Below are 25272 nucleotides of genomic sequence, written 5' to 3'. Positions count from 1 at the left end.
CCTTTTATTGTTACAATTTAATTTTTCTTGTAAAGAAACACAACGATACAATACTCAAAGTTTACAGTTAAAGTAAATTGTGATTTTTCATTCTTTTTCTGCTCTTTGAAGAAAATAACAGTGATTTCTTCCTCTGGAAGTTCTAATGATCCAAATACTCCATTTATGTTGAATTATTGTGATGGTCAAACTCTAGACTAGTAAAACAATGTGCTCTAGTCAAAGAGTTCCTTTTCTTTATAAGAAAACAAGAAAAGCACATGCAAGGAGACAGCATGGGTAATAAAAATTTAATTATTAATAATGTTCCTGAGTGTGAAAGGAAATGAAGATATTAGATAAACTCCACAGTAAAATGCAGATTATATAAAAGGCAATGGTGTGTAAGGGTATGTCACCTCTGAATAATGTCATGTCTATGGGACAAGTGAAAAAGCAATCTTCTCGCCCTCCAAATAATGCACAGAAGAAAAAGTTCATTTCAATTTCAAATACCTGGAAATCCTCTCCAGAATTTTCAGGTCCCATTTGGCTCTCTCTCAGTCAGATAATTACATAACACTTGACAATTTGGGAGAAGAAAGCAGCTATTCATAGTGGCAGTGAGTGAGGACAAGCAACATCTTTCTCTTCTTATTGTAATCATTTGGTGCTAGCGGGCTTATTGTTAACTTGATTCATATTATTTACCTGCTTTATGTTTGGTACCTTTTGTATTTTTTTTACATCAGAACACTCATCTTGGATTTAATTTTCCAGTTTCTTGAGCACACTTTTATCCTGTTCCATTATTTACACTTTTCTCCTGTTCCTGTTATTTACTCTCTACCACTTCTAGATCGGTTTGAACAGTTAATGCATTTGTCATGTAATTATTTTTTGTGGTTTGGTTTTCTATGTTTTTCTTACTGTGCTGAATGTTTTAGTTCCAGACAGTATTTGACACAAAGTTTACAGAACAAGTAAAGTGCTTTGCACTGTAATTTTAATCTAGTTAAGTGTAAAATTGTATCTACAGTAAAACCAAAGGGGGGAAATGAAGATACTGGATTGCAGAATAACAGAGTTTAGGGGAAAAAAATCAGCAGGTTGAGTGAAATCGAGTGTAATGAAATGGCAGAGAGGAAACAGCAGAGAGAAACTGAAATGTGTATAATGAGATTAAAGTGTGCCCAAAGGATGTGGAATGCATAACATACAGCAATAAAATGAGGAGTTTAAAAAGCCAATATGGCCAAAGGAGGGAAAACGAAAAAAACAACAACCCACACAGTAAGGAAAAGCAATACAGATAGAACCTCACTGAAATTAGGTATGAAAAGATTTGTGTGGTCACCTTGACCCACAGGTTTTGACAATATTGAAAACATCAAGTACAGAGAAAGATTTGAAGGAATAGAAGGATAAGCTGTGAATACTAAAACTAATTAAAAAGCAATCCTGCAGTGTAAGACAGCTGTACCAAAAATAGATTAAGCAAAACTACTTCAAGGGACTGATGTAAGAAATTGGAAGGACCTTTATTTTTCCTGCCTACACATGTTCCTATTGCTCATTAAACAACAGGAGCTGGGAAATTAGAGATGTTCAGGGCAACAGCAATCAATGCATGAGGCCTCAGGCTTGAATTGGAAGTGAAAAAACCAAAAACCTGAATCTGTGAACAATAGTACTGATTTGGACTGAGATAGGTAAGGACAAATTTTGAGTGTATTTTTCTAAGAGAGAAAATCCCAGTTAGGATATTTATTTTTAACTTGCAGATTTAAAGAAGTGGCAATGTTCAAATAAATGATTCTTTCTTCAAACAGTTAGGATTGTTTTGATTTTAAAATTACTTCTATTTTAAAATTACTTTAAACATTACTTTTTCCATATTAACCCACTGTACTGTGCAGACAGTTTTACTTGTAATCTGCACCACCCAATGGGCTGCTCTTCTTAAAGGTATCATGAAGAAAATGGCTGAGAAAGTAATTTTCTCCTCTTAAGGGAGCTACAATACTCAGAAAATATAGCGGCAAATCTTGATCTACAAACTCCTACAGAGACTGAAAGTGCAAATAAGTTTTGAAATTACATTTTACTAGACCTTAAAAACTTGTTATTTCAAATGAAATATTTTTTATAAAAAGCTAGCAGAAATCAGCACAATTCATTTATTTTAGTTATAGAAAGTAAAAGATTCTTCTGGGGAAAAAAAGTATGATTTTCAATTTTATTGAAGAGTATTTTCTGTTATAAACCAGTTCTGAAATATTAACTTCACAAATACTATCACAATTAAAAAGCACTCAATAAAACCCACCCTACGGCCCCAAAAAATATGGTTTCCATCTGAAAAATACAAGAAACAGGTCTGTCTAAAATACTATGTATCATTACCTTCCTCTCCACTTCTTTCTCTTTATCTCTCTGGCTTTCTCAGTCTGAATTTCATTCAAGTTCTTACACTACACTGGTGACTCACACAGGTATTCTCACAAATTAAAAGGCTACTACTTGATCCTGTAAGCTTTATGAGGTTACCACCTCATAAGTGAGGATGGTGGGTTTCTGGAAAAGGAGTTCAGAAAATCAGAGTTGTGATCCATCAGTGCATTAATTGTCTTTTGAGAACCTTAGTGTTGATAAGTCTAGAGGGAGCCTAAGGAGATTAACTGACTAAGTCAGATTCCTGAAGTTGAACAGGTTAACCATTTGGTTTACCTTGTGCAGTCACCTATCAGACAAGTAGCTTATCAGTAAACTTCCAGGAACAAATATTTTATGTTAGAAGGTATGCATCAAGCCATTAATATAGCTGTGAGTTAGCTATAACAGGCTGAGACAAGATTTAGTCATTTTTTTCAAATAGTGAAACAAGATCTTTTCAGACATAATACTAACCAAGTACTGAAGAAGTGATTGGTAGTAAGAGAAGCTTGGGTTTTGGAGGATCCTGATTCATAAAATTTTTCCTGACTGACCACTGACAGAATGAGACTACTGAGCTACTTGACCCAAGAGGAAAGCTAAGGACGAAAAAAAAACCAAGCAAACCATACAATGAAATTAGAGCACAAGAAAAAAAGGGCTAAATAGTTTGAGGGATTTAAAATTCAAGTGCCATTTAGGTGTAATATCTGTTTCTGGAGATAATTTATCACTATTGCTACCAACAAGAAACTTTAAAAGTATATCTGTACCTCTCCAGTCATGAGATGAAATTTTTGAGATTCTTGTAGACTAAAGCAACTCAGGTAATTGCATAACCCTGCCACTGTTTTCTGGCATTGTAGCACTATTGTATATAAAGGGAACTGACCCTCAGCTACCTAGAACTATCATCCAGAATACTTCAGAGGTAATTTAACAAAATTAACCCGGAAAATTTCCCCGTGGGAGGAAAATAGTAATTTCTTGTAATTTAAAACAAATTAAAATATGATTTTACCAATACTGATTTGGGAAGGGGGGAAGTTGACAAAGCTAAACTGAACTAAAAGCTAAACTAAATTTTTTAAGCTTAGATTGAAACCAGGTGTTTTTTTAGGCATACTACTAATTCTCAATTTTATGCCTGTTACTTATTATTTAAATGAGAGCCTGACTGAAGACTGAATTTCAAAGTTAGCTGATCATTAAATAAACTGGCTGTTACCCAAGTTGCTCTCCAACCTCCACATTTCTCAGCAAACCCTCTTCTTAGACATTTAAACTTAGATTTCTATGAAGCAGAATAATCGAAAGTGAATTTTAAGGATATGACCACATAGTTTGTTTTCCTCCTTTTATGCTATTAATTGGGTCATCAGAGCAGCAAGCTGATCATTCTTGTTCTGATCATCTGGGATTTTGTATCATAAAGGAGCATAGAGAGACATTCCAAGCTGAAAACTGTCTATTTTAAAAGAGGAACAAGAATTCAAGTAGCTAAGTGATAAATGCATCTTTTATCAATTGCACACTGATAGTCTTCAGAATATTATTTACCACAGCAAAAAAGGCAGAAGTAAACAAAGATTCAAAAGTTGAGATATATAACTCCATACAAAACATGTTATGATAGTGAATAAAATCAGTTGTGGTAAATCAAATACAATGTTTAGCAATGACAAAAATAAGCAGTCACTATAAACATTGCCTTTAGTTGCACAGTCTAAAGAACTCTTATAGGGACTGCTGCAGATTTTAGACCTCTTCAGTGCCAAATATTTATGTGAAGGTCAGTATTCTCAAAGCACTTGGAAAAGCTACAGTAGGTTTAGAAAATTTATCTGGAAGTTCTTTAAAAAGATGATAAAACCAACAAAAAATCCCCTGAGAAGTGTTCTATGAATATTGGAATTCTATTCTGTTATTAGCACAGGATGAGATTATTCAAGGTCAAACATGTCTCAACTACATAACTTGCTCAAGACCTGGGAGCTGTCAGAGCTGGCTGATAATTTATTCTGATGGAGATCCTAGACATACTAAAAGCAATGGGAGAAATATATCCAAGACACAGACTTGGTTATTCCATCACGTTATTGCCTTACTATTGAGTTTTTTATTAGTTCAGTGATACTCTGATAGTAATTATGCTCAGAATTGATTCTCATTATGGTGTAAACTTAAATGTAATTACTTTTATTCTGACCCTTTCCTACCAAAATGAGAGACGGTGTTCAGCTCTCATGACCTAAAAACTTTTTGGAAACAAGAATTTTATAACCAAACCCCTCCCCCTCCAACAAAAAAACCAAACAAACAAAAAAACCCCAAAACCACTAAAAAACAAAACCAAAAACCCCCAAACAACCAAAACAAACAAAAACCCAAATAAAAACCAAAAAATCTCCCCCAAAACCAAAAAATAACAACAACAAAAAAGCACCCTCATGCCAAAAAAATCCAAATATTTCTTCTTAACAAAGAAAATTATGATGAAGAAAAAGAAAATCAAGTTGATGCCACAGAGACTAGAAAACTTTGAGGATTTTAGTACTGTCAAATCACATATGTTCTTTTCCATTTCACTCAGTTGTGCTTCTATCTGAGTTGACAGAGCTTCACTTTCACATCTGCCAGAGGTATTGCTATTGTAAGTTTATCTAGAACGTACTATTCTATATCCTAGTTGCCTGTCTTACACTTGGAATTCATGTTGCCTTAAGCAGAACTCGAACCTGATCTCAGAATGGCAAAGAAATAAAAAATCCAAAGCAAACCCAACCAAGAACAAAACTGTCTAGCTTTGATCCTCAGCTGCCAGTATTGCAACCTGAACTTTTGGTTCTGTGTTCTCCAGCTGAGAGACCAAACCATAGTGATGTCAGTAAGTTCTGCACAGGAATCTGGAAGCACTAAGAGATACAAAAAAGGAACTGTGAAACAGTTTCCATTTAATACAGAAACAAGAGATTCATCACCCAAAATTAATGTTGATTTATGTTTGACTCAAGTCTGATTGCAGGTGGGAGGAAAATGTGAAAACAGGCACCAGAATGGGAACTGATATACCTTGAACACACAGAAATGTTCTGGGTCTTTGCATGTAGAGACTTGTTTTTAGGTGTTTCACTTCCAAAGACCCCATGAAGAACTGGCCAAGAGAATTGTTAGATAAATCAGTTAATACAAATAACTATGTTCATCAGCTGAGTACAAAAAAAAAATGTGTAAATTTAAGAGGAAAATGTCAGAGTTTGGTCTTGCAGCTCATATTAGAACTCTTAAGATTGGTGAAGTCGTTAAACAGTTGCTGGGACAAGATTTCTGCTCTTACTGAAGGCAGGTTGAAGAGGACATGAACAGCAGTATGTATAGCTATTACAAAAAAAGCAGTAAAAAGTCAAGACATACAAGTGGACCTTGTCTAATATTACAATAAACAGCATAGTTACAGAAATGTTGGATGATGTGAAAAGTTGAATTCCTGTTGGAGAATTGGGAAAATGTGAGAAGAAGCATGAAATGCATTAAACTAGTATATATATGCTTTCATTTCTGAGGGAAAAATATGTGATGTTCTGTCAAGATGTGCTTGTCTGCTAGTTGTTCAAAAGTCCAGAAGAGGTTGGTTCACACATTTTGTCATCAGAATGAGAGACAAAGCATTTTCTCTAAACTTGTACACGGGAATGTACTTTGGAAAGAACAACTTAACCTACTTGTACACACAGAGGTGGATAACTAATTCAGAGCCTTTTCACAGGAGAGATTCAAATGTCCATGTGGACACTACAAAGTGGCTGCTTAGCCTGAATAGACTGAGATAGGTCTTGAGAACAACACAGTAAGTTATCAACAATATCCAAAATAAACATCTCAACAGAAACCAGTCTACAAACTCATTATCCATGTCCTTCAGAGTTCGCATCACAAAGAAAAGAAACCCTACTCCCAGACTCAATGTTGAAATTGCAGCTTTGTATCTGTATGACCAAGTCTACCAGAATAATAATTCTGGGTCATGTTTCCATGGACTACTTGTCTTTGTTTTCTTCTAACTTTTTTTTGGTGTGCATGTGTGCTTGTATTTGTGAAAAGAGCAGCAAAGCAGGCAACATTAATGTACATTGAGTTTGTGTAATTTTTTTACTGATCTGTGTAAGTAGCTGTGTCCAGAAACAAGGTTTTGAAAGAATCACTGAAATTATTTCTCTTTTATGATTTACTGGGAGAGTTAATTTGTCTTGTTACTAGGAGGTAAACAACTGTCAATTTACTAGGCATACAGCAACTTAGTTTACATAACTTTGTTTTGTTAAAAAAGGCTATTTTGTACTAAACCAAGGTCGGGCTTACCATTCCATCAGACTTACTGCAGAATACAAAGATGACTGGAACAAAGATACAAAGATGACTTCCTGACTGGAAGACAAGGGAGAAGGAGAGGTGTGATATTTTCATTTGTCTGGAGCCATGTAATCATGTCCAGTTATAAATCTGTTGTCAGTTCCACTGATCAATAATGGGTAGCAATAAGCACTAGTAGTCTCCAGCTCGACACTGATGAATGGTATAACCAAGAATGGGATAAATCTCCTGATAACAGCATCTAGATTCAAAGAAGTCATCCATCTTCTTCTTTCTTTCTCCTGTCCTTCATCCCAAGAACTTATTGCTCTAAATGAGTACTACTCCTTTTTTCCCTGTCTCAAGATGTGCTTAGCCCTAATTTTGCTTCAGTGCTGTCTTGCACATATGCATCTTCCTATGAAACTCACTAATTACTCCATTCTTCCACAGTAATTTCTAAAATAAAGAGCAAGAGCTTTAAGTACATAAGTATTTCTGTTTCACTACAATGAAATTCAGAAGAGAGAAACAATAAGAAACAGTCATCATGCAGCAAAGGTACTTTTCCATGAATAAAAAGCCTAGCAATCTTTAAGGCTAGCTAATGAAAATTTTATTTTATTTCTTCCTGGGAGAAGAGTCCTAGATCTCTATACATGTGCATATATGTGACTGTACATTTATTTTATGTATTTATTTAATTTCAAGTAGCTTTTACTTTAGGTTCCCAAGTTCACAACAATATGGTTCACTATTGATACCATTAACTTATGTCTGTTATTATGTGTGACTAAGAAAACTGAGTTTGGTTTGCACATTTATGCAGCAGAGATGGAATCTGTTCATCCAACACATTGTAGAAAAATTTTGTTGAATTTCTTTTAGTTTTAAGGCTAATATAGTTATTATTAGTGCACATCATGCTGGATTTTACAAAGATGCTTCACAGAATTGAGGCACCTGTACAGTGTTTTTAATTAATATTAATTCTGCCCAATTCCACCTAGTATAAAACCTAAGTTCTTAATTTGTACAAACACTATTAAGCCAGAAGTTAAATAATGCAGAATTTTTGTGGGATTTGCAGAATTTGATTATGATATACAGTTTTATTTGAATGCAAGTATATTTTTCGGTTCTAATAAAATTTTGTGCAAAGAAGTATCTTTTGCAGATTAAAGATTGAAGTCAGGTGTCTATAAAATTGAAGAGCCCTATCTCAGAAAAAAATATATAAATTTAAAGTATTCTTTTGCTCTCACTATAATTTGGGTTTGATTTTCTTATTTGATCTCAATATAATTCTTTTTTTAAAAGCCTAGATTAATTTTTAGGTTTTTATTTTTACTGGTGTTAGTTCAAAAGAAAGTGGCAAAACACATTGATGAAAAATCACAGAATTTTCTTCAACTACAATGGGTTGGAAAACTGGATTCTCCAGATGACCTGGAGAGGTGCTACCTGACAAGGAAGGCAAAACACACTGGATTAGTAAGGGACAAAGTAAAACTACAACAGTTTTAAGAGAAGGGTACCTGTAGTCTTTCATCGTTTGCTTCTCTAAGAAGTGAATCATGTAAGTATAGATTAATTTCATGCCATCCCATAGACATTCCAATGCTACTTTTCAATTCATCTCACATTTCTTGAACACACAGGAAACCTTCTCCATGACACCCTCTGAAACTTCCATTGATTATTGCTATACTCAAAAATTCTTCTAAAGTAGAACTATTGTAGTCCCAAATGGAGCTTGTAGGAAAGGGGAAAATGTATTATAGAGGACAAGTCACATTACAGTAGCCTTTTATTTTGGCTTTAAGCACCTGCTTAAACAAAAGGCACTATCAACTAAAGCCTTCTGTCAGATTTAAAATGCACAATCATGCCCTAGATAAGCTTACCTAATTTTAACATAGCAGTACACATCTCAGTGTTCAGAACACACCAAGCAGCCCTTAAATTCTGTGGCTATATATCACCCATACACAGATAATTTTGTGGCCAATCTGCATTTTATATCACCTAAATATCTATTCAACCAATGAAAGACAGCTGCCAATCAATTGCAGAGTAGACTAGATATGTGCCTGGAGAGAACCAAAGCAGAAATAAGATTATCAGGACAGAGGCTATACCTCTAAAGTCTCATACAAAATATAATGACAGGAAAAATTCAACTAGAGATGTTAAATGCTCAGATAAGTCTTGCTGTCAATAGTCATGATGGCAATGAATAGAAGTGAAAAGATGACACTGAATCAGTGTAAAAAATATATGCAAGTTTGCTGCTTCCCTACCCCCCCCCCCCCAACTAATTTTTTCCCTCCAATTTTTGGCCACCTCCTCACCTTATCGTTTTACATTAGAAGTTTGAAGTACTAAATATCATATGTATAATCATCCTTCAATACACCCCAGCAAAGTGAATTAATTTGTTAGCAGTACATTTCTCAGTAATCATGCTGCTGTCATGAAATAATGCTTTCTAAATCCATTTTAAAAACATTGTTACACTTCCCCACCTTGCTTTAGTCTTTGATGCAGTGTTCTGGTGCAGTAGCAATTATTTCTCTATCTTTTTCACCTGTATTCTCTAAGTCTCAGGAGGGTATTATGTATTTCCTCTGGACAGACAGGGAATAACACTGCAAAAAGCAACACTTCTATGTGCATTTTTCTTACTGTAACACTTCAACAAGATAAGCACATTGATATATGGTCACATTTAACTTGCCGTTTAGTATGTTAGAAGTCTGATGATTAAAGACATGAGAAGGCATATTACTTGAGTATCTTGATTACTATACAAAGTTGAAAGAAAACACTGTGGCACCCTATTTTAATTTAAAAAACATCCTTATTTTGGATTTATGTGTTTTATATTCTTTGTATTTATATAATTAGTAGTTTTAATTAATAGTAGTAGTAGTTAAAATTAGTTGGAAAACTCCGCACTTTGGTAAGGGATGTAAAGCCCTCTTGTGGACACTAGGACTGTCATCCACTGGGCCAGGCTGGGACTGCACATGTGGGGAGAAGCTCTTATCCAAACATTGACCAGAAACTCTCCAGAGCATCCCTTTTCCAGTCCACAAGTAAAAACCCAAAAAAACCCAAAACCCCAAAGCAAAAACACACATACCATACCACTACCCCTTCAAGAAAAAGAAACCACAAACCCAAAACATTCGTGTATGCAAAGCTTCTTGTGACAGCATTTAAGTACTTGACTGAAATCATATCAGCTTAGTTCATTACTTCTCTCAGTTCTACATTCATCCTCTTGTGTCATTGCTGTTCTAAAACTGTATAACTTTGTATATGTACCATTTTTTTCCTCATGTACCAAACACTGTACTCACCCTATTTCTCTTTTGTCAACCCCTTGATGCACTATGACTGTATTTTGTCCTCTCTTTTCCTCTTACAATACCCTAAAGCCTGAGCTCAACAGATGTTAATGTCTTCCAACTCATACTAGTTTTTCGCTTAATTTCTCATTTCTCCTTTAATTTTTTTAATGAAATGTTACGGAAGCATTTTAATGGAGTTCAAGAGCTCAGGCTAATGAACAGTTATGAACAATTCATAACTGCTCTTCCTGAAGACAAACCATAAAAAAAGGTTTTCATCAGATTTTCAGTTTTGTGAGTGCCTGAGGATAGCAAAGTACAGTGGGGACAGCTATAAAGGGAATTAAATGTATTCCCTATTATTATAATGTGTCTGCCTGCTAATTAAATTCACCCAGGGATAAGGATCTTCCAAACCCATTGCATCTTAAACTCTCCATACATTGTATAAGCATGATGCACCTTGGAACCCCAAATTCCTTCCTGTTTGTGCCAACATACCCTCATATACTCATACACTTACTGTGGATTTTATTGTCTGTTTGGAAGAAATCTAGTCTTAAAGAGCTGATAACAAACTTTTGAAAAAGATGAAAGCAAAAAGTCAGCATCCAGGTTTCTATACAGCCTACTTAAAACACAAAGCAGTGATCCTTTGAAGTTTCTTAAACAAAGCAGAGTTGGTTCCTACCCTAAATTCACTTTTACAAGTAAAAATCAATTTTAAAAAATCCATTTTAAAAGATCCCATTTTTTTTCCTCTCTGGATTGCTTTGTTTTCATATATTCAATATTTCTGACAACATTTAAAACATAACAATTTTGAGTACATCAAAAAGTTCAATAGCTGACTTTCTCAGTATGCAATGTCAGCTAAGTTACATAACAAAATGCAACAGGAGAGAGAGATTTTTAAGAAAAAAAGAAAATTTATAAAATGCTGAACTAAGTTTTCCTTTAAGTACTGTTTATCAGTATATCTGTGTCAGATTATGGTCCAAGTAGATGCAATTCCCACCTCACGTTGCCTGCAAAATGAATTATAGTGTTGTATCTTTCCTTGATTAATATGGGAAACGATGCCTTTTAACTGAGCGGAATTCAGCCTTGAATGAAAGGGTCATGCTGTCTTAATTAGCCATTTCTTCAAAGCAGTAAGTATAGATAACATTCAATCAGTCTTATGTCTCATAAAACTTATTGAAACTACAATTATACTCCAGAAAAAAAGCATTTTTATTAAATAAAAATTGGCTGGATATTGTCAATAATGAGTCTTCCGTCTCCATTAAATTCTTCATACTATCACAAACACAGGTGTGAGTACTTTCCTGTCCATATTCCCTTTCATTACTGATATTACATTTTTCATTATACGGAACAGCAAGGAAAAGGACATAGGGGGAAGGGGGAAATCAGTCATCATCTTTTCATTCAATTGAAATGATGAGAAAAGAAAGACTATTTATCTTAATTAATGTTCATCTGAATCAAGTTCCTGCCTCCTGAAAGTAATACAAAGCTTCTCCAACCAGAAGAAAAATCCTCTGTTTTTTTAAAGAATAAAAGCAAGTGATAGGAGACAGTTATATATTTTATTAGCCATATCATCCTTGACATGCAGTTCTTAGACTCAGCTGAGACTGATAAGAAGAACAAAAGGAGATGCCAAGCAAACAAACAAGGGACAAAGAAATTGGCATATTGATATTCTAGCAGTTTCAGACCTAATAACAAAGTGAAACATTGAGACAGATAGATAAAGCAAAGCAGAAAAATACATATGGCCATTCTGAAATCAAGTGAAGTATCTGCACTTAGCAATAAACAGAAATAATTTTGATTCAGTCAAGACTTTGGAAGGTTTCTAGCTCAGAGCAGTCTTTACCCTGCAGTTGAAGAGCTCTTACAGACAGAGAGATGGGAATTGGGAGGGAAGAAAAGAGACCTGCAACCACCAGCTGGCTGATGACCAAGACGAAGCTGAAAACCAGCTTTTACTTGGGGAACTCTCCAAAAAACCCCTTTGTCTCTAGAATACCACATTTTTTGAAACTAAAAATACTGCAAAGGTCCTGATTTCCCTAACTTCTTAAGATCCCAGTAATTTCCAGTGATGTGTTTATAATAAAAAAACCTAAGTTTTCTTCAAGTTCTTCCCTTCTTCTGGCTCTTTCTGATAGACCATTGTGAGGATGAAACATCAGTTTGCCTTACTGGAATCTGATGATTTTACTGCTGTCCTATGACACCAGAGAAAAGTCAGTGCTCTTGTTCCAAAAATGGCTGAAATGGCCGTTTTGGACTTGCCCACATTCCATGCCTTTTGTAGTACTTTAAAGGAAATCAATTACAAAACACTTGCGTTTCTCTAGAAGTGCTCAAAGTACCCTAAACCCTTCATCTATAATACTTTGTTTTAAAAAAGAAGAACACCAGGTCAAGCAGAACTCTTCATCTTGGTAACTTCAGATATCTTCTGGGACAAGCTGGAGCCTGGCCTTTCTATTTTACCACATTATTAAGTGCCATTTGTGATCTTCAATCTAGCCACAGCAGATTAAATTTGTCAATTAGTCTGACCCTTCACTTGCCCTTCAGCCACTTTGGAACACCAGCCTTAAGAAACTCAGTATTAAAATATATTGTTAAATGACTATCATTAATCTTTATTGTAAAAGAACAAGAAGAGTTCTCCAGCACTCTTTTCTGTAATGGGGTAGGGAACTTGTAGCAACAGGCTCAGGATATTACATACAATCTGCAGGATTTTTTGTGTTCTTTTTTGGCTCAGGCTGAAGATGCTGCTTCTTACTATCACCTGAGCTGCATATCTTCATGCATTCAAGCTGTTCTAGTATCAATAGCCCTGTAGCCTTTTAATATCTAGGAATATTCATATTATCTTCTCATCTTTAAGCTCTGTTAATTGCTATTTTATTCAGGCTTATGCTTTTAGTATGGTAGTTTAGAGCTGAACCCCAGGGAGAGCCTTCTGGAATACAATTATACCTTTTTGATTTGTGATTTTTTTGCCTTCTGTTACAGTAGCAACCATGCAGGCAAATCAAAATGAAGTTAGGTATTCACACATGCCAATGTGTGAAATTATATGCAGAAGTCCCAGGTATGACAAAAATTACCTATTGATGTCTGTTGACTTTTTCCTCCTTTACCACCCATTGAAAGAATCATTGCATTGTGCATTCTAGCTTCCCATATCCCAGTAAGACTGATAGTGAAATTAATATTGTAAATGAAATACTTATTTATGTTACTTCAGTAACCTTTAGAAACGCTGAAGTAACATGGTAACTACTGTGAAGCAGCATCTGAGATTTCTGAATGGCAAAATACCATACATTCTGAATCATAGTATGTATTATACTAAAACAGATCAGTTTCTGATAGTCTGAAAACAAGGATCAAGAGGTTCAAATTCACTCTGCTGCTGGGCTTTGTTATCTTACAACAGAGATAAAAGGCAAAAAATTTAAACATTGCCTTAAAGTATGATGTCCTAAAAGCATAAGTTTTTAAGTTTTTTCCATAAATTTGTCTGTGAGATTTCACTTCTCTCCATGTTCCAAAAAAGGAAAAAAAAACTCCTGAACAATATGAAGACTAACATGCCAAGAAACAATGGGGAGAGATCCCAAGAAAATAGGGACGTCTTCCCTGCAACGATTTCAGAGTGAGAGGACAAGTTAGAACCAGAGCAGCAACGAATGCAAACATTTCACTAGGGTAAGGACATTTTTCATTACAAAGTTTCTGAAATACCACATATCACAGTACTTAAAATTCAAAGCTGCTCAGATTGTATTCCATCCAATGTACTTGCTGGTTGTATTTCTTGGGTATGTAATTTACTTGACAGGCAGAGTTTAAATGCTTCAAAACAAACCATTGTACCAAGAACAGATGCAGTGTAGTAACAGAGCTTTAAGTTTTACTGGGCTTTAAAATGCAACCAATTTGTTAGGGTGAAATCTTTAGAAATGAACCCTAAAACCTGTAACTAGAAGAATCCATTTGCATTGCCTTTTTTCTCCCCTCACTGAACCACTCAAACCTTTTCCATTATTCATATGCAGAGGCTCCTGTAACTCATTATCTGTAGTGTAGAAGACTTGGGCGGCTGCTGTGACTGCAGCACCTATGGCTAATCTACATCTGGGGTGACCACTGATGAAAACCGCAGTCAGCAAAAGATTCTGCTGAATACATCAAAAGAGATTAAAACATTACACTATCTTTTTATACCTGCCTATTCCATTCTCTATTTCTTCTAATATATTAGATAAAGTGGTTTTCGTTATGTTTGTTTGTTGTTATTTTTTGTTTCATCAGTACTTTAAAAGTATAACTCTGTGATGAAGGTTGCCTCCCTTAAACAAAAGTTGTATAAATACAAAAATTCTTAAAATGAAAGTCTTCACTAGTCCACCATGAGCTTGATTCTTCTAACTCAGATAAACACCCTAAAACACATAACTGGTCTACTATTTCACACTGAAAATAGCACAGCCCATTCCACATTTCAAATATTCCAACAGGATAAGTTATGTGATATAGCTGATGATTGTAATAAACATATTATAGTATATACATTCTGAAACTGCAAAGGCAAAATAAAAAGTGAAAATAGAGTCACGGTGATGAAATTAAAAATTTCCATGACTATTTTGTTATCTCACAACAGAGATACTCAAACAATAAAATTGAATATCATCCTGGTTAAGTGGCCTAATTTTGGATACCAACTGGAAAAAAAAGATGGCAGTATCAATTAAACCTCCGATTTCTTTAATGCATACTTCATGCTCTAAAATGTTTCCTTCTCCTTCTTGACTTGCTGAGAAAGGCTTTATAAATTTTTTCTGTTTGTATTTCAGTTGAGTTGACAATGCTTGTCAAGGTTACCTATTTCTCTTCTATTAATTAAACAACCACTCAATTTCATTGCTACATGAAGCTGCAGGCATTTGCATGCTTTTATAATTTTTAATCTTAGAATCTTGATACTTATAGATAACTTTTTTGAAAGCCTATGTATGGTTTAAAAACCTAAACAGAAATAACATGAAACTAATCAATATTTTCAAGTACCAAGTAATAACTTATGAGGAAAGAGTCAGCTATTAATTTTTAACAGAAGCAGGTGGAAGCCATACAGAAATGAACAAACAAAACTGATTATATGCAAAGGTTTCTGCTCTCTTGTGGGCAAGCCTCTGGATTAAATAAAAGACCTCAGAGGCAGACTGTGAGTGGGAACTTGGTCAGTTCCCAACCCTCATTCAATCAAGACTGGCAGGCTCTACAAAAATTTCTAGTATTTTATTGAAACACTGGTATAGACCAACTCTAACACTTAACTTGGGTATTCACAGAGCAAGTAGAGTTTCATTAATTTATTGAAAATATTGAGATTAAATCATCACATGGAAAGAGATTATGTTATTTTAAACTAATGAAGTTTTACTGAAAATTCATGATCTTAACAGAGAAGCACTTTCTAGTAAACACACTTTCTTGTGTAAAAAATTGTCAGACCTATTATGAACTCTAGCTCTAAGTCAGATCAATTAAATATTCTTTGCCACGCCAACAGCCCTTCTACTCACAATCTGTGGAAATTGTCTAGAAATGAGTAAGGAAGTGCACCATGTTCTGGTAGATATCTACAGTTTAAGCATAGAACTAATCCAAACTGTTAAGTATGATTTCTCTGTCCTTGCCTCCAGAACAGGCCAAAACAACATGAAGGTGACAACACCCTACAATTTGCTGCTTAGGTCTAAGAATGGCAGCTTGTACGCAAATATATGCCAGGTAATCAAGGCAAAAAGCCCCCAGGATGGAACAGAAAATTCCACAAGCAAGCAAAGACACGTGCATATAACGGGGGTGCCACAATACTTAAAATGGTAAGGTTCACATTGGCCATATAAGACACAGCATATGTGGCCAGGGACAGCAGTCAGAAAGAAATGAGCAGAAGACATTATTGTCATGTACAGACAGGGATGACCAATGTTGAATGGAAAAATAAATATACTGAATTCGAAAAAACTGTTTTCTTTGGCTTCCACAGACTTTAGAGCAGGACCAGATAAAGATATTTTGTGACAGGAAGAACCCACAGTTATTTTAATTGATTTATCTGTACAACATAGGTCTGGATTAATTGTCCCAAGTAGTACCAATGACTGGGATTTTTTTCTTTTGCTTAAAAAAAAAAAAATCTTCAAACTTTTAATTATTCAGCAAGTTCTAGTGTAAAAATTAATCTGTAGAATTAAAATCAGGAATTGATGTATTCTCTAAGAAAATAAAATTAAGAAAATTTCTCCATCCATTTTGTGGAATAATGTATCATTTCCAGCAACATCCTGAGAAAGCCAGAATTCCTTACCCTGGTGGAACATATTCCAGGGGCCTCACAGAAATTAGTAAATACACCAGCACACAGGAATGAACTCCTAATTTTCATTTCAGTGTACAAAATCCCATATCAAGTTTAATCCTCCTAACCAATAATCATACTGGCCATAAAGCCTAATACAAAACTCTACTAGGAACTCACATTTCTTTTGCTGATCCAGTCTAGCAAGCCTTTCTTGTACCGAGAAGGTGAAAATGCGTTCTACATTCTATCTTGCACTTTTCTTTGCCTTGCCTCACATATCACTACCTGAAGGACTCTGCAATTTCTTACTAACCACAAGACATTGCCATCCATTCTTTTCCTTCTTTTATGCTACATTCCATCAGTGACTTTTATAATAAAAGACATGTTCAGACCGAAATACTTAAAACTAGTTATGGGTACAGAAAAAAACCTCTTGGTTCTTAGACAAACACTTGAAAGGATGTTTTAGTGAAATCAATATTGCTCTACAAGAGGCATAAGAAACCTGAAAATGATCACATCCCAGTCTCAAGCCAGAAATAGATCAAGACCTGTTACTATTTTTTTTGGCAGTAATGGTGGTCTACAAGAGCTACGCTATGCATCACTCATCCAATGGAAAAGGAGTTTTTCAAAGTAACACGGTACATTGCTTTTTTGAGATATCACCCTTATATTCTATTAATTTTTCTTTAGCAGTATGAAGTACTAAGCTGGTTTTTAATTAACAAGTAATCAGCTAAAAAATACATGAAGGAACCCCAGAAAGAGTCAATAAGTATTTTATTTAAAGGAATTACATTTTTGTTACCAGAGTTCAAATTTCTGCAGAACTAATATATCAAAATGACTGGTAAATTGTGCTCAAGATATACCCATGCCTGTGCATTCACACTTCAGAGCACTGCTACTCTGCCTTATCAGTGAATACTAAAATGAAGTAAAATTTAGGGATTTTCCGACCTACTACCACACAGAGGAAGACTTGACTTTTATCCAGTAGTAGTCTGAAGTACTGGCATGTACTTTCAAAACTATCTCTAGTTTTTAACTTAAAATATACATCTCTATCTAGCTATATTACCTATCTGTATATTGTTTAGCTGTACAGATAATGAGCACTTTCTCTCAGAGGACTTGAAAGTAACTAATGTTGACTATGAAAGAGTGTCAGTGAGAAAAGTATTGGTAGATTCTGAATTCACTGCTGTGTGCATCTAGTTTGTTTTGCAAATGATGTGATTTTCTAACTTGAGAGAGCACATCTCCTAGTCCACTCTGTCAGTGTTGCTAGTTCCAAAACCAGTACCTGTAATGTCAAGGACATGAGACATCTAGAGATCAATTTCAAATCTAACAAAGTCTAAACTTGATCCCAGCTATCTTTTATAACATAACACAACCTAGGATAGCATCACTTTGTATATTTTTATGTCACAGAATAAGCTAAAGTTGGAAGACCCACAAATATCATTGAGTCCAACTTTCTGCCCTGGACAGCACCATCCCCAATAGTTACAACATGTGTCTAAGAGTATTGTCCAAACCCTTCTGTCCTTCTCCTTCCCCCAACATATCCTCACTCCCTTATCAAGAGAGAAAGACATTGGTTTATGTCATATCAGCTAGAGAGCAAAGTGTACTACCCATCTTCAAATAAATTTAATAATCCTGTAATATATTTTTCTTTCCTTCTCATCTGTTCCTCTCAAGGATCAAGCACAGTCAAAAAAACCCCAAAACACTTCAAGAAATGAGTTAGGGGGTTTGCTCTTTCACAGTTCATCAAACAAATGAAGAACTGAAGATCATGTACCTGTGATTGAAAATAAGATTTTAACAAGCAGGGAAATGAATAATTCATTTTCAATGTGATCTTTGGACTGGTGTCCCCTGGTTCTTCTCAAACTCACTACATCAGAAGAATTACTCTGAAGAGATTTCACATGACACAAAGATTCCTTTATACTTGTCAGAGAGTCAAGGTGGCCTCCCCATCAACAGTATGGCTTCAGGTTGATTTTCTTTCTCCTTTTCTGAGTCCATTTCCCTCTCTTGAATACTGATTAGGACCTGTATCTGCTGTGTTCCTGTGACTTTTAACAGAATCAAACAAATTCAACTTTGTGAAGACATTGACTTGAAACAGTTTGAGGCAGGACTATGTGAGCTCTCTAAGATTGAAAGGATTTTCTACTTCCTCACATGCATTTTCACTGTACTGACCCTCAAAATTGGTATGAATAAGATGTATTTCTTCCCTTCCCAGAAACATTTTTCATACAACATCTGTTACAGGAGCAACAAGAAATTAATTTTTTATTATAATGCACTTATCATTGCAATACAAGTGGAAAGCAAAGTAAAAATAATATATCATGGAGCATAAATTGAAATTAAATATTTTAAACAAGCAAAGTTCTTGGATGTCAAGATATGCTGACATTTGAAAATATGCCCTTGACATGTTTCTTTATTATTCCTCTTTAAGTATCAGTTGCTTTTTTCAGAAGGAAATATACTTTAACAAGTATTTCTTCTGCTTATTTTAAAAAAGATATATCTAATATAGACCTTATATTTAGTTTTCAGATCAGTAACAAGGTCTTCTAGAAACCTGGCATTACCTGTTTCTTCTCAAATGTGCAGTGTTTTGTGCTGACCACTATCAGAAGGATAATATTTAGGAGAGGCTGTATTAACAATATTTTCTGTTTAGGACACCAGCAAGACTTGGGTCTTAGAACACCTGGAAGAAAGACAGGCTTTTCCTTTGTGAGCAAGAGCTTTCCAATATTCCTATCACTGGCCTGGAATGCAGTTTTATTTTGTTTGGTTTGTTTTTTTGTTTTTTTTTGGTTTTTGCCCTGAGCATTGATTTTAGGGGCTTACCTAGCAAATCAAAATAATCCATGGCAGGAAAGACTTAGCTAGGAAAGAACCTATCTCTCCTGAAGCAAGTATTTACTTTTACTAAAAAACTGGAAATGCTCTCAAATTTTTGGGAAAAGTGAGCACACAGAAATCAAAAGGGAAGTGACTCTGTATTGAATAGGCACTAGAACATCTGACTGGGGAAAGATTCAGGAATCTCTCTGTAGAAGAGGCATGTTCCTTCATTACTGAGATATTGTTAGTATCAGAGAGAGCTTACCCTGAAAAGAGAGCTACTGAAGGGGAACAAAAAATTAAGGCATAACAGACCATGCTTAATTGATAATTTTCTGTATTAGGCAGTATTTCAGAATTATTTTGATTATTAAACAAGTACAATCCCACACTACACCAAGACAGAATCCACATTAGTTGAACCTTTAAAGGATATCTTGGAGAAAATAACAGTATAAACAAAGATACCTGTACTCCTACACACATTTCGTATAAGACCTTGAAATAAAAACAGCTGAGACACCATAAGAGCAGGTATTCTTGTACTGAAAATCTGTATAAACTGACAGCACAGCTTAATACAAAGCTGAATGTTACCAGAAATGACGCAAGATCAGATTCACTCTACAAGTATAAAATTAAGCATAAATATTTTCAGGCATTTTCAATTCTCTGAACAGAAAGTTTCATTCTAATATAGTCCAATTATTCAAAATTATGCTATTAAAGAGCAATTCATGCAGGCAATCACTTTTACCTCAAACACCAATGGTATTTAGGATTAGCAATATGATAATGAATTAAAAAATCCTTCACTCAGATTACTCCTATCCATCTCAAGATTTATATAGAGGAAAAGACAACAATTATGGAGGGCACAGAGACAGTGGAGTGTTAGGCTAGGTTTCCAAAGGACGATCAAAAAGTGTAATTTTGCTATTTCTTCTCTACACAAAATAAACACTCCCCTCTATCCCCAAGAGACAATTCTGCACTGTCAGCAGTGAAGTGACAAGCAGGATCTCTTGGTTTGCCTTCAGTCAGTCTATGTTCTTTACTACACACTAAATTTACCTAAAACAAACAAAAAAAAACCAACCAAACACACCCCATCAAACAAACATCCCCATCAAACAAACATCCCCAAAATACCACACCCTCCCAAAACCCCAAACAAAATACCAAAAAAACCCAAAAAACAAAACACCAAAAACCCCCAAAGAAAACAGACAAACAAACCCCAAAACAAAACAAACCCTCAACAACAACAAAAGCAAGGAAAAGGCCTACTAAGACAAGCATTAAAATAAATGTCCATAGTTTTCAAAATACCATACATATAAATACACACAGAGGCATATTGGCATTTATTTCTTCCACAGCACTTTTTCAGAAGGTGATCAAAAGAAATCAATGCACTTTTGCAATTCACAGAAACTGTTAATATGTAACAGTACAAAATAAACTGTCCAGCGTCTTACACGCATCTTCAAGTAGCACAGCTGAGTGGGAGCACATATCACAGCCTTTGAAATTGAATTGATTAGACAGTGTTTTTTCCTCTAGTCCCTGGAGGACTACAGACCTATTTCCACATCAGTAAATTCAGGGGGATCTTTCTTGCTGACACAAAAATTGGGACACTAGTGGGAGCACTGTAGGCTGCAGTGTGACTCTAGGCAGAGTTGAGAGATACAGATGGCATTTTAGCTACTGCTCTTACTAGTCAAGAGATATTTATACCAGGAGACATCCTGGTCCAGAAAGGCACATCAATATCAATTGCTCTGTCCTGTTTTCTTTTTCTTCAGGGCAGACTTTGTTGTTTTAGAAAGGACTCTTGGCAATTTACCATTCACTCCATCTTACCTCAAGCCAATCTGGTGAGGAAGCAGGGCAAGAGGCAGAAAAATAAGTATTAGACAAGGGCCCAAGTTGGAACAATTCAAATTATGGTGTGATATGGTGGGTGGAGGCACTGGCTACATGAGGACTTGGGAAGCTGGTATGAACCAGCTGTGGAGAAAGACTGCAGGAGCCACATTATGCTGGGTGTATGGATGTGAATGTTGGGTGAACTCAGACTCTGTCCCCTCTATTTCATGTCTCCAGAGATATCTCATGCCCTGAAGAAGTGTAATAGCTACTCTGCTATTTTGTTTTCTTAGGGTTTTTTCCTTCTTTTTTTCCAGAGGAACATTAATTGCATCCAAATGTACTGTCATATAAAATTACCCAAATTAAGTAATACAACTACTGAGGAAAAAATGATCCAGCTGTAATGCAAACAGTAGAAACTGTGCTCTTGAGCCAAACAAGGTTTTGTCCCACCTGTGTGTTGATATCTAAAATGACCCCAGAAGTCACTCATCCTAAATTCAAGTGTATTAGTTAAGGAGTGAACATAAGACATGAGGTGCTCCTCACCTGGGCTATCAAAGCCAGAGTCCCAGGCTCCCACACTAGGAGGAAGAACACAGGCAGTGCTATGCTGCTCCATTACAGAGGATGGAATACTTCTCCAAGTGAAAGGCAATGTTAATCTTTCAGCAAGCCGAACATAATGGCAGAATGAAATAACAGCTTATACAGCTGTGAGAAGCTGGCTCTCAGTTAGGCTCTGTTTGAGTCAAGGTCTGTCTCTTCCCTGGTGTTATTATTCTGTGTGTCATCCTCCTCAGTGCAGCCTTCACCTCTTGTTTCTGAGGCTGTGGAACAGAGGGTTCAGCACGAGGACCATCAAGGTATAGATCACAGTGGCCACTTTGTTTTCATTCACTGAGAAATGGGATCTGGGATGCACATAAATAAAATGAACAGTCCTGAAGAACAGGCTGATCATGGTCAGGTGGGAAGCACATGTGGTGAAAGCTTTCAGCCAGCAATCATCAGAGTAGATGACAGCAAGGTGGATTATCAGCAGTTGATGACTACATTTAGGAGATAAAGACTACGATGGTGTTCAGGATGCTGAGCACAAAGGACAGAGTGAAAAGCACTAGCTTGCTACTGAGACCCTAAGCAAGAGCAAAAGATCCCTGTGAGGATACTACAGAAGAAGTGGCAGATGACACTGGTGGCATATTCCCCAGCACTGCTCATTCCCATGCACACGGGGCTCCACTGGAAGCACAAGTCCCTTATCACCACCCCCAGGGCTCTGTAATCTTACTGCTCCTTAGAATGTTCCTGCCTGCATCACCAATGCCAGCAACAGAAGTAGTTAATGGTTACTTTGAGAAGTTTGAAGATTCTGCCTGAAAATAACTTTTGAAATCAAACACTGAATTCACTTTTTAGCACTTAGGTTTTACACCTAACAAACACTAAGAAGGAAAATAGTAACTGCACTTCTCTGACCATGCAATTTTTCATAACAAGTACCTTAAAAACTCCACAAGTGGTTTTCACTGCTATTAATCTGAATCACCCTTTAGTGCTTCCATGTAACTGACATTGTTTTATGTCCTTTGCTCAATGTTCTTTCCACCGTTGTGAAAAGATGGGTAATCACTAAATAGTCACAAGTTGCATCAGGGTCAGGGTCTTTGAGCAAACTGGTCTAGTGGGAGGTGTCCCTGCCATGGCAAGGTGTTGAAACTAGATGATCCTAAAAGTTCTTTCCAAGCTGTTTTATGATTTTGAAAGCTTTTTGAAGAGTAATATGGGTAATAACAGCCTGGGTTAGGGAAGAACCTCCATCACATTTTTCTAACATTTACTTTCCAACAGATAAGTAATGGGATATACACTGTGTGCTGTTATACCATGGTCAATCTAGCACCCCACTAAAAAGCACAGGGTAACTGAATTCATACAGCTGACAGTAGATTTTCATCAAATAAATTTATTTCATGTTTGCATTTTTTTCAGAAGATGACAAATAATATCTTCTACTGGCAAACATAAGCAGAATATAAATATCTATGTTAAAGATTTATTCTTAAATATGATTTTTAAAATTAATTACATGCTTTTCTTATCTTTTAAGTGTACATTAATAAAATGCAATTATACTCTGAGAAGTATAAAGTTATTCTGATGGATCACAAATAGAGTTAGGCAATTCCAGTCTGACCTGGAGTCAATACCACCAAGCAATGCAAAGGGAAATAGGAAAGGATTCTAGAAATACATAAGCAGCCAAAGGAAGGGCATGGAAAAGACTGAGATACTCAAAGTCTTATCAGCTTGTCTCTACTAGTAAAATCATCTATCAGCAATCCCAGGCCCTGGAGACCAGAGGAAAAGTATGGAACATTATGTGGATGTAATTTATTCCCAGAGGAACACAAAGCATTGTGTAAGGAGAAGTCCTTTGAAAAACTCAATACCACTTTGTTTTCAACGTCCAGGCATTTTGAAAGAGTGATATCTAATGCCTCCCTTGTAACTTAATTATTAAATCAATTAATTTAAATGTTCATTTGTTGTACTATTCTTTACTAGTCAGGAAAAGAATCCTATTTGTCAGTCGGAAAAATATCTATAAGGCTCTCTAGAAGTAAATGAGGTTAAAATAAAAGGATGCATTTTATTAGAATGCTTTGTATTTACCTTAAGTAAACTAGAAATGGAGAGAACAGAAATGTGAATGATTCTGACACAACTGCTGCACCCACTCAATGCCACTGAAAAGTGGATGCAAAATGCTCAAGGAACTTTTCCACAGGCCTCAGTTAACCTGTAAGACACTGTGGAGGGATACATACTGAGAGAAGTTCCAAAAAGCAGTAACACTCTAAAAAGGGTTAGAGATTTTATGCATAACAAACACATCTATAAATGGGAGTTAAGATATATATACACCAATCATTAGGGAAAGCTCCTTAAAAGGGAATGTCATGCCCTTGAAAGGTAGTTACATTATTTCCAGAATCAAATGGAATAATTTTCTCTGAAACAGTAGCTACTCCTATTCCAAGCAAAGAAGGATAGTCCTACACTCATTGTGGCTTATTCCCCTAATTGATAGGATTCATCTGGATTTATAGCTACAAGGGGAAATAGCTCATCTGGTGCAGAGAACAGAACTATAACTATGGATTTATCAATTTATGTAACTGAAAAGGATTATAAGTGTCAATATAACATAATGATAGTAGCAGCACCTTTCCTTCCAGTATCAGTCCTCTAAGTTATCTTACAAATATATCATACATTAGTGTAAAATGAAATCTGTGAGGTCTTTGTTAGTTTTAATAGTTAATATTTACATCTACATTTGCACTTTGAGATGCCCCATCTGAAGTATGAAAGAAAGACCTCAAATTAGAAGCTTACACATAGCATTTTCCTCAAGATTCCTACACCAATAACGTAGAAAATGAAGAATTGGTAAGTGCATACTAAATATTTTTTTTTTAGTTTCCCCTTAATTTTTTTGGATGGAATCAGACACAAGAGTCAAAGCCTATCCAAACACATTTTACCAAAGGGAATCCAGCAAGCTACATTTCTTAGCTTGCTGAGAAACTTTTTGGAAGGTAATCAAGCAGCAGTTATTGCAGGGCACTGGCTAGGATGGGCTGGAATTTATGGTCATTTCTGAAGAAGGGAATCATACAAAGGGGAAAAAAACCCTAAATCTAAGACTCAGCCGAGAAGTGTTTGTGCAACTTTGATTCACAGAGAAGTTCAAAAGCATTATTTTCATTCTATGGTGGAATGAATAGTAATGGCAAGACCCTGCATGTTAACATGGGTATATTCATAGTCCTTAGGCAGGCAGACAGAAGTCAAAGCCTGGGGGAGCTTGAACTCTTGCCTCCCACATCCTTCTCAATATCTGGTTCTAAAAGGGAAATGGGGGGATTCCCTTACAGGAGAACACTCATTTAC

Source organism: Agelaius phoeniceus, chromosome 4, assembly GCF_051311805.1.
Source record: "Agelaius phoeniceus isolate bAgePho1 chromosome 4, bAgePho1.hap1, whole genome shotgun sequence".
Taxonomy (NCBI): domain Eukaryota; kingdom Metazoa; phylum Chordata; class Aves; order Passeriformes; family Icteridae; genus Agelaius; species Agelaius phoeniceus.
This window is presented reverse-complemented; position numbering follows the sequence as displayed.